General features: G+C 45.0%; 1 protein-coding gene across 4 annotated transcripts in view; it reads left to right on the top strand.

Moving 5' to 3' along the window:
* Positions 1 to 40: 40 nt before the first annotated feature.
* The window catches only part of ELAVL1 (ELAV like RNA binding protein 1), a 42209-nt gene continuing 33637 nt past the window's right edge, over positions 41 to 8612 (top strand). The window contains exons 1-3 of one of the 4 annotated variants that reach the window (XM_064469628.1): positions 60 to 167; positions 5547 to 5772; positions 6497 to 6603. The gene's annotated coding sequence lies outside the window, so the exon portion shown is untranslated. Of the gene's footprint in view, positions 168 to 5546; positions 5773 to 6496; positions 6604 to 8612 lie in introns of all 4 variants that reach the window. The other 3 variants (XM_064469632.1, XM_064469630.1, XM_064469631.1) reach the window with 3 other exon arrangements.

Genomic DNA, 8612 nt, shown 5'->3' with positions numbered 1-8612 from the left:
GACGGACGGACAACCGAGCCAACGGGGCGCGGGACACGTGCGCGCGGCAGCCAACGGGGTTCGGCGGGCAGGGCGGGGGCGTGGCCGGCGGCGCTGCGAGCGGCTCGTTGTCCGCGCTGCGGAGCCCTTAGCCTCCCACTGCCCAGGCTCTACCGCGCCGGCGACAGGTGAGGCCGGGCAGCCGCGGGCTGCGGGGCGGCGCCTGCTGAGCCCCCCGCGGCTCCCGCGAGGCGGGCGCGGGCAGGAGCGGGTGGCGAGGGCCGCGCCGGCGAGGCCGCAGGCCTGGGCCTGCAGGGAGAGAGCTGGGGCATGTGGGGGGAGGGGCCAGCCGGCGAGGAGCGCGGGCTCGGGGCGGCTGGGCGGCGGGCTCGGGGCCGCGGCCTGCGGGGCCCTGCCGGGGTGGATGGGGCGTGGGAGGCCGCGGAGGGGCCCGAGGCCTTCGCGCTCCTGGGCGAGAAGGCCGTGGGTCTCGCCGCCCGGCGCTGGTGCGGAGGGGGCCGGCCCTGGGCGGCCGGGGCGTTGCTGGGGTCCGCGCGTTACCTCGCAGCCTTTCTTCTTCCGGCGAACGTCCTTGTCTTTCGTATTTACTTTGCCCGTGTCTGCACGAGTGCAGCTTTTAAATCTCTCACATTTGTTAAGACTGGCGCGTCTTTATTGACTGGCAGTCTCTGAGGGTGGGCTTCCTAATGAGGACAATATGCGTTAATACTGATGCTAATTTAGGCCAGCTAGGAGCAGGGTTGAGTAATGCTGTGCTAAGTGCTTTTGGCCGGAAGAAATCGTCACTAAAGTAGCAGTCCACTACTGTTAGTACTCGTGGGAGGCTTTTAAAAGTATAGCATTTTACCCCTTTCTAGTGATTGGAAGAGGCAGGAACGTACTGGGGGGCGTTCGGTGGGAGGAGGTAGGTGAAAGGAACGTGGGTAGAGGTAGCCTGGAGGAAGGGCCGCTGGGCTCGGGGGGAGCAGTTGTGTGTGGAAGGGTGTGCTGGCTACCATGGTCTGTAACGCCGGGTACTGGGGTTGGGCAGGAGCTTGTATCTGAGACTTGCTGAGAAGGGAAGCGTGTTCTGCTGCATGAAGGATTGGAACTGTGATCCTGTGAGCCACTTAATGAGGCACCTGTGGAAAATAAAGGAGGAAAGAAATGGGAAGGGTAGAGATTCATTCCCTTTATTAATGCCTGTTGTTGTTGAGATTTGATCACTTTTTGTGGTCTCTGTAATTCTGTCCCTTTTTCCTTTTATGCCCTGAACGTAGGTGTCGATTGCTCATATCAGTCAGCTCTTACCTCTTTACCAGCCTGGTGTTCCCCAGTACTCAGGTTTTAACCACTTTTTTTTTTTTCTACATCTGTGGGAACAGTGTTCTCTGGCTTGTGTCTCTCTCTTTAAAACTGGGGCGATGCTTACATTCCATAGGCTTGTCGTGGTTTAACCCCAGCCAGCAACTAAGCACCGCACAGCTGCTTGTCTGTATGGTTGATATGACTTCTTAGATTTCTGTTGTCTCTTGGATTATGTCTGTGTTGTGCGATAGATAATAAAGTCTAGATTCCTGAGCTTGGAAGTCTATGCAGCATGACATGTTACTCTGACTGTCCTAGTTTTTGTTCTGAAGCAGTGTAACTGTATTTGTATAATGATGCAAATGACTCTGGGACTTCATGATTCAAAGTGTTCAGCAGTCCTGAGTTATGGAACTGTGACCTCTGCTTGCAGTAGGCTCTCCCCTTGGCTTGGTTGGAATATGAACAAGAACATCTTAAGCTGGTATGGTTGTTAAATATATTGTATAGTGAGTTGTTAGCCTTAGTTATTTAGCCCTGATGTGAGTGGGTTTGCAGCAGCAGATAAATGTGGCTGTACTGCTTTCCTGTGAGTGGTCCTAGGCAGTGCCAGGTTTGTGGGAACAACAGTAACATAAGTACAGTCTAAATGGAGACGTGGGTATTGTGCACGGCATCTTTCTTAACAATGTCTATTGAACATGGCTGGTGTCTAGTGCTGACATTATCTTACCGTGAAATGTGTTCTGTGCTCCTAATTAAAGCACTTTATTTTCTGTTTGCTGGTTCTTGCATGTTCTGTCACTTTTTCTTCCTGAAAAAAACCCTCCGTCTTGACCTGTCAGAGACATGTCATTTTACTTTCAGAATCTATTTCTTTAAGCTGTTGTGCCAGCTTGCTTCCTGAAGCTTTGGTCTCTGTCTTGTTTCTTGCTTGCTTGTTACGAGCCCTCTGTGAATTGATTACAGTAAAATGTTGTTAGTTGTTGCACTGACTGCATGTCTTCTGGATAACCCGCCTGGGAAGGTGGTAGACTTTTAGCTACAGAAAACTCAAGCTTGCTGTATTTGCAGATTTCAAAAAGATGTGTAGAGAAGCTGCTGTTCTTGCAGTTCCAAATACTTTAGAGAAAGCATGGAAGGGAGCTGCAAGAGATTATTCCTGCCAATTTAAGCGTTTAGGGAGAGTGACATAGTCCAGCAAACAAGAGGTGTTAAGTTTTGCCTTTTGTTGGAAATTGGTATGGGCACTTCTTTTTGATGTGCAGCGCTCTCTGTGATCTAGGCACCTGCAAGCTTCAAACTGCTGGCCTAAATGATCCATTTGATTATACAACCTTGTTATATGTAGGCGATGTATGCAAAAATAGATTTTAAGCTGCTTTTGGGTGTTTTTTTTTTTGGGGGGGGGGGTGGGTAGGGTGAAAATAAGCAATGCTGAGAAGGCAGAGGCATTCTTCATGTGTGTGGTTTTGCTGCCTTTTTTTTCCCCCTAATATTAGTAGCAGTGGTATAGTAAGTATAAAGTATAATTCTCCTCTCATCCGCTGCTCCCATGGCCTCTTTGCAGGAGTGCAGTAGCAAGTTGTGGTGTCTCATCAAGCCTTTGGAGCTGGATTTCCAGCTACTTGTTTTGTGCTGGTGAACGAGTTGGGTGCTGTCTCCTCCTCCTGTTACTTCGCTTGCCTTCCTGTCCCACCAAAGTGAAAGTACCAGCTGCTAATCCAAGGATGGATCAATGCGTAGGGCAGCTGTTGTCAGAATATGTCTGGAATCCATACCTCTTATGTCTACTTCTCAACTACTGCAAGTCTCCTGTGTGTAGGAAAGGAGTTGCTCCCTCACAGCGCAGTCCTTTATCTCCAGGTGTTTTTTTTGTAGGTGAAAAAATTACCAGAGGCAATTGCTGGACAGGCTGACACTGTCTAGAACAAGGAAGAGAATAACTTATTTCTTTTTTTTTTTTGGTATCTGTTTATTGTAAACCTGTCCTTTTTAAATTAGCAGTGCAGAAGGTGAGATAGTCTCAGCTGCAGAAAGTTGTCCAGCTGTCTCTTTTCTGCTTAAGAACTCTCTCATGTTAACTGTTGGTGTCTTTGATCCAGGGACAAAACATCTGTGGAAGGTGTTGACGTGAAGCTCTGAGCAGAGCTCTGAGCCTGCTTTCTCTGTCAAGGCTAACTATTAACCTTGAAAGATGGGGAAATCACAGATCTAGCTGCAGATGGTTAGTATCTTGGCTGCACAGTTTCCAACTAGCCCTTGTTTGTACGTATCATGCAGAGATGGTGTCGGGAGGCCCTGATCCTCCCCCTTGTGTTAAAGCAGCAGTGGATGGCAATCATGGCCGGTTGGTATCTGATTTCTGACTGCATCCTAACTATGATTAATTTTGTTCCTGTGAATTGAGTGTAGTTCATCAGTCTGATGGTAAAATGAGGTCATTCCTCTGGAGAATGCAGCTTATTTTTGGCCTCAAATACTTCTGTCTCTGAATGGCAACATAAGCATTGACAAAAACATTTACCTTGATGTCATTATATGGATGTGAATAAAAACAACTAAGAGAAGCATTTAAAGGCTTTTTAGACAAATCTGATTGTTAAAGAGTATGTAAAACTACTTTGTTAAAATATTAAAGTTAAGACATTTGAGATTTGTTAGATGAGTAATATGCTTAAAACTAAGTTTATGCCCAATGTTATATTTTAAGCTCTTTTTTTTTGTTTTATGTTGTACTAGAAATCGTTGATTGCGTATGGAAATAAGGTTTGTAGCTGGAGTTTGTGTGTGGTAGAAGATTTTTAATAATAACCAGTTCTGGTGTTGAGAGATTTTTATTGTCAGAACTGACAAAAATGTTGGAATCTTAAATTTAGTCAAGGTAAGAAGAAAAAGGGCAGTGTTTTCATTCCAGCTTCACAAAGGAGGAGATGAATCGATAACAAAGATGAGATCTATTAACCCTGAAAAATGTGAAGGACCGGCAAGCAGAAAGGATTTATTTGGTTGCCAGATTTACAAACAGGACTTACACACTAGCGTGGAAGGAACATACATGTACAAGTTAAGCAACTTATGTGGTTTAACACTTAAAGTTTCAGTGTAAAAGAATCTTCCTGTCTAAAGCAAAACTATATTTTTTTTTGTGACATGCATGCATGTTTTTTTCATGCATGTTTCAGTAGACCGAGTTGCTCTCATTCTTGGAGTGGGGAGAGGGAGGAGAGTACAAATGCCAAATGAATCCAATGGGATATTGCACTGAAATTTCTCCTGTTCAATGATTTAAAATATTGCGGCTGTGGGTGAGAGGAATTTGGATGAGACAGCTACATGGGAGAGAATACGGGTCTATTGATTGCTGTGGGATAATAAAAAGAGAAATAGGGTAACAGTACAGTTTGTGGGAATCAACCTCTGATGCCTTGCTTCCTGCCGTAAGTTTCCTGATGTACCCAAACATCATGCATCAAAGTTCAGGAAGATGGCTATTCCAAAAACCATAAGATTCATGCTCAAGAAATACAGTAGCTGCTGATCAACCTAAGTGAGCATAACAAGCAAGAAAAAGTGAGATCAAGATTCTTCCTTTGTGTTGTGGACTTGGTTTTTGGAAACAGCATCAGGCAACTCATCTATTCTTGAACTGAAGAGAGAATCTGTGGATTTTGTGATTTCCCCTCTCTCCTTCCCCCCAGTTGGCTTTTGGTGTTTGGTCAAGATTAAATCCTCTGCTATTTGAAGTAATGTTGTATGAATGCAGTGTGAGTCAGATAGCAATGGGTCTTGCACTGCATTGTCATTGACCTGTCATCTGTATGGATGTTCATGGGTGCAGCGTGGAGAGCTGTTGGGGACATGAAGGGAGTTTGTGTAAAGAATAAAAGGGGTTTTCTTGGAGATTATGGGGAAGGAATCTGTCTGGATTGAGAGAGATGTATTCTGGTTGTGGAGCATTGGGAAACTCCCCCCCCCCGGAGGCATGTAGGCCTTGTGGAGGTTTTCCTGCTGGCATGGCTTCTAAGGTGGACATATTCAGTTCCTTACAGTGATTTCTGAGAAGAAAATGTGGGTGATGTGTCGTGTCCCTCCCCTCCACCCCAATCTTTGTCCCTTCAGGGTCTGGATTAAACTCTTGTTTCTCAATACTGCCTTGACAGCCGGCTGCAGTGCACCTCTGCATCTGCCTTTTGCAGCTCTGTGGAATGGTTTGGCACTTCCCTTGATGTAGTAGTGTCCTTTTTGTTCCATTTCAGGTGTGATCTCCAAGGAAGACTGCTCAGCAGCTTCAAAATTGAGTGGTAGAGCAGTGTCCAAGACAGATAGCTAAATTGTCCAAGACAGATAACCCCCGAATCAACCATGAATTGCAGAGGGGGGGGATGTCAACAAGTATCATCCATGTACTGAAGAAACAGGAGGAGGTCTCTTCTTTGTATAGCCCTGAAGCTCTACTTGAAGAACCCCATCAGGATTCTTGAGGTCAGCCAGTGTATTTAAGAATAAACGCTTGAGACTGAAGTCTGAGTCAGTCAAGACAGTTCACCAGCAGAACTCTGCCACATTACTTGTTTCAGTGCAGGATCCCTGTGCATTTATCAGTATTAGCCCCAACAAGGAGACTTAATCAGTTTAGGGACTCTCTGGGACGCTGTCTCTTGAAGCACTTCCTGTGTAGCGCGTCCCAGGTGACGCTAACTTGTGCTTCATTGCAAAGAGAGGCTGAGGTGTTGGGCCAATAACCCGTGTCAGCAGCTTCAGTTCTTCTGTGGTTGGAGAACCGTACAGTGCTCAGTATGGCCTGTTCCCAGTGTTCCCGTGGAGGTGCCACAACTCTGTGCCATGATAACGCAGTCATCTGGCTCTCTTTGGCCAAGTGTCAGGTATTGGGGTAGTCTGTGTGCTTCTGGTAGCAAAGACAAGAAATAAGTTCTGAGGTAGCTCTGCCCTTCCTGTGTTCAGCACAGCTAGTGTTAGCGCTCACCCGTGCATCTGCAGCGCTGCATGGCTTTCACTGTCCAGAGAACTGTATTGCATGAGTGGTATCAGGTCACTTGCTGGAGGGATAAGATCTGCTGCCTGGATGTTAATGAAGGTGCTGATTGTTGGCATGAAGGAGCACAGAGCTCATTGCTCCTGGAAGAATTGCCTGTCTTAAGTTTTGTAGTAGTTAAAATGTTCACATTATCTTCTATCACCTGTTTAGGTGTCTACTTTCAAGCTTGTGATCCCAGTAGTGGTCTGGTGCCTTTGCAGACCTGTGAACAAGATGAATAGTATACTAAGCCTCTTGCCTGATCTTGGAAGACAGACGAGTATCTTTCTTGCTAATGTTTCTGTTTCAGGTTATCTCCTCAGATTTGTATAAGTCTTCCTTCTTAGCAAACATTTCATAGTGAAAGACTTGATAGCATGGTATCCTAGAATTCTGGATGGAGATGCTGAGTGTCATTTGGAAAAAGCTTTATTGGTCTGTTGCCAGAACCATTTGTGTCATTTTTCTCTTAAACCTTCTGGGATCTTGTGCACCTTTGTGAGAAGGTGATTGTCATGGTCAGTGCCACGTTTCTGAAAAAAATACCTCGGAGAGCCGTTTCAGTCCAGTCCTGAGAATGCAGACCGGGCTGTTGGTGAAGGAGCAATCTTTGAAGCAGGTAAGTGCTGGGCTATGTGAATTTGAGCACTTCCAGAATTAATGGAAGGCTTGGGCCCAGTACGTAGGGTTCTCATCAGTTGCTCGATGCATCCTTGGCATCATAAATTTGAGGGCATCTCATGCAAGGAAGAAGGAGGCTGCCTTTTGAAACAAGCTGTTGCAGGGTTTGGTTATTTAAAAAAAATTCTCATTTTAGGAACTGCAGTGCAAAGGAACTTAGTCTTAAAATTTCTGGTTTTTGGGACATAGAATTGAAGGCTGCTTTTTTTTGGGGGGGAAAAGGCTGTGAAGTCCCAGTCTCATTACAGGTAGCCTTCCCAAATGGAGCTGTTAGGTCTTTTTTCCATCCTTGTTCTGTCTGCTGAGAATATAAGTGCGTTCAGACTTCTGATTGATGTCAACGTGGATTGACAAACGTCAGTTAATGAAGTTATAGATCCAAGTTAGTTTCTAGGTCTGGTTCTCAAGTCTGGAATATTTACTGATATATTTTGATTGTTCCCTATTTGGTAAAGAAAGATCGGGCGATTCCCTCGACATCTCTCAGTGAGAGCAGAATACAAAGCTTGCTTTCTTATGTAGCATCTCTCATTTAATCTATACTATTTTATACTGCTTTTTCTTTTTGGAATTCTTTTCAGTATGCAAAGGTTGACAGTTCTCCAGGGGCTGTTTTTGTTCTCACTGGCATGAGAACTGTTCAGTGCAGTGGTTTCCCACTAACTTCCACAATGGCCAGAAAGTGTTAGTCTTGCAGTAGATTGTGTAAGTTCTTGGTGAAAGACTAGGAAGGACATAATCTTTATCAGCACTCTGCTCCTTTTCCTCTTCTCTACTATACCTTTATTGCTTCTGCATGCTTTATTCCTGGTTGCCTGTGAAAATGTTTGCCAGGCCTTTATGCAAGGGCTTCCTATAATTTTTTTAATGTCTGAAGAAAAGCAGATGGAAGGCTTCCTTTGCAGTTCTAATTGCCTCTGAATCACCAGTGCCCTAGGTCCTCCTCGTTTATCATGGGGAGATAGAGATGGTAAGTACTGCAGACAGTGAGATTAGAGGTTGCGGGAAAATGATTTAAAGTTGATAGCCACTTGCCAAACTCCTGTCAATTTTGCTTAATGCCAGATATAAGTCTGGTAACTTGCCATCACAGTGTGCTGGGGAGTTTCTGTGCTTGGTGTCTAGCTGCGCTGCTTCCTTTTTAGGCAGCAGATATACCTTGGAGGATAAGGAAAATAGATGTATTTTTAAAGCTTTTGGTTTTGGAAAGTGTTAAAATATATAGCAACTTCTTAAACTTGGCAGGGGGAGAATCTTGACAGCAGGAAGGATTTGTATTGTATCTTTGGCAAATTTGGTTGAAGTGATGGAAACTTAAACTTGTAAAGCTGGAAAAATCTCAACATTTCTTCCTTTACTTAATAAATATTTGTAATTGTACTGTACGGCTTCCATACTCATTAATGTATTGGTGCATGGTGCTTGTAGGGCTTGAATTTTATACAGGACAAAGGGAAGCAAAGTTGCCTTCCATTAAAACAATTTTGAAAATGTAAGTCATCTGGTTTTGTAGCTTGGAGATGTTGAACAAAGATGGTTCAGCAGTTTGAGTGTCATTTAGCAGAACAGGAAACTTCTGAGGTTGTGCTCAGACGGTTCTGACAGA

This window comes from Phalacrocorax carbo, chromosome 19 (assembly GCF_963921805.1).
Source record: "Phalacrocorax carbo chromosome 19, bPhaCar2.1, whole genome shotgun sequence".
Taxonomy (NCBI): domain Eukaryota; kingdom Metazoa; phylum Chordata; class Aves; order Suliformes; family Phalacrocoracidae; genus Phalacrocorax; species Phalacrocorax carbo.
Note: the sequence above shows the minus strand (reverse complement) of the source record. Positions and strands in the feature narration are given on the sequence as shown.